Raw genomic sequence first — 1,952 nt, forward strand, 5'->3', positions numbered from 1 at the left:
AGGGAGAGGATTGAACTTTACCGTATTACTTAATATACTCGCATATACAAAGATCATAGAGAATATAGCCTTTTCTAAGAGAACTAAGTGTTCTACAACCCGCAGTATACTGAGGTATCTGCCAACCACACTCACTCACCTCGATACACCACAGTACTGATGTAACACGTCGAAGACTCTATCACCACTAAATTGCACCATAAGTGATACGAACATTACCATATATGTAAAAATGTTTTGATTGTAAGTCATATACACCGAAGAGCCAAAGAAACTGGTACTCCACCCTAACATCGTGTAAAGCCCCCATGAGTACGCGGAAGTACCGCAACTCGACGTGGCACGGCTCGACTAGTGTCTGAAGTTATATTAATACCTTCAGCTGCTGACGGGCGTTGATATATATCAATATATATATCAACGGCCCCTTCTGAAAATGTGGGCCCCAACCGGGACTCGAACAACAGGATCTCCTGCTTACATGAAGGACGCTCTATCCCTGTCAGGGCACACATTTTCACCAGTCCCCGTTGCTATATATCAATGCCCGTCAGCAGCTCAAGGTATTAATACAATCCTAATTTCGTTCTAGACGTCTGCAGGTCATCAATGGAGTCTGTTCTTTCAGACATGTCCGAAAGAACAGACACCATATCCACATAAGTATATAGTTTTGGAAATCCTGGTTATGACCTTCTTCTTAAATAGGGAATGCACACATATTCCCCGATTTCTTATGGGGCTTGGTAAGAATGTCTTCCACGAGTAATGAGTGTGTTGGGGTGGGACACTACGAATGTAGTGTGTGGACATACAAGGTGAGAATGTAGGACTCGCGGGAGGCATCCGCGAGATAGTCCCTGCAGTCGCACTATCCTCTGTGCCCTCGGTGGCTCAGATGGACAGAGCGTCTGCCATTTACGCAGGAGATCCCGGGTTCGAGTACCGGCCGGGGCACACATGTTTCACCTGTCGCCGTTGATATACATCAACGCTCGTCAGCAGCTGAAGGTATAAATATCATTCTCATTTCGTTCTAGACGGCTTCAGGTCAGCAATGGTGTCTGTTCTTTCGGACGAGACTCGTTCGACCAGGCAACATGTTCCCAGTCACCAATAGTCCAATGTCGGTGTTGAAGGGCCCAGGCGAGGCGTAAAGCTTTGTGTCGTGCAGTCATCAAGGATACACGAGTGGGCATTCAGCTCCGAAAGCCCATATCGATGATGTTTCGTTAAATGGTTCGGACGCAGCAATGTCGGAGACTTGATATTTTACCGGATTCCTGATATTCACGGTACACCCGTGAAATGATCGTACAGGAACATCTTCACTTCGTCGCTACTTCGGAGATGCTGTGTCCCACAGCTCGTGCGCCTGCTACAACACCACGTTCAAACTCACTTAAATCTTGATAACCTGTCCTTGTAGCAGCAGTAACCGATCTAACAACAGAGCGTGACACCTGTTCCCTTATACAGGCGTTGCCGACCGCAGCGCCGTATTCAGCCTGTATTTGAATACGCATGCCCATAGCAGTCTCTTTGGCGCTTCGGTGCATATTATTTAGTATTACCTAAGAGTATTTACTGCTCCATATTTCGCGGATTTTGCCTACTTCACTCAGCCACTACCACGTACCGCGACATATTATTTAGTATTACCTAAGAGTATTTATTGCTCCATATTTCGCGGATTTTGCCTACTTCACTCAGCCACTACCACGTACCGCGACCAAACTAACAGGATAACTGCACTCATAATTTCCTTAATGAGATATACGTCTGTGTGCATTTCATATCTGGAACGCTACGCGTGGCTGGTCCCATGCCATACATTCTGACCCGGGCAACGAACTGGATGAGAAAAACTGGCGATCCCTGCAAGAAAATGACCCAGGTTCCGAGCCAGAAGCACAATGCCACAACGAGGCAGCTTTCATCGAATAAGCTGG

The 1,952-nt window shown here is 46.7% G+C and overlaps 1 non-coding gene across 1 annotated transcript; it reads left to right on the top strand.

Annotated features, from left to right (window-relative positions):
* The first annotated feature begins 882 nt into the window (after window positions 1-882).
* On the top strand, window positions 883-957 carry Trnak-uuu. The gene has a single exon. It is a non-coding gene; the product is annotated as a tRNA-Lys (tRNA).
* The last annotated feature ends 995 nt before the right edge of the window (window positions 958-1,952 follow it).

This window comes from Schistocerca americana, chromosome 3 (genome assembly GCF_021461395.2).
Source record: "Schistocerca americana isolate TAMUIC-IGC-003095 chromosome 3, iqSchAmer2.1, whole genome shotgun sequence".
NCBI classification, from domain to species: domain Eukaryota; kingdom Metazoa; phylum Arthropoda; class Insecta; order Orthoptera; family Acrididae; genus Schistocerca; species Schistocerca americana.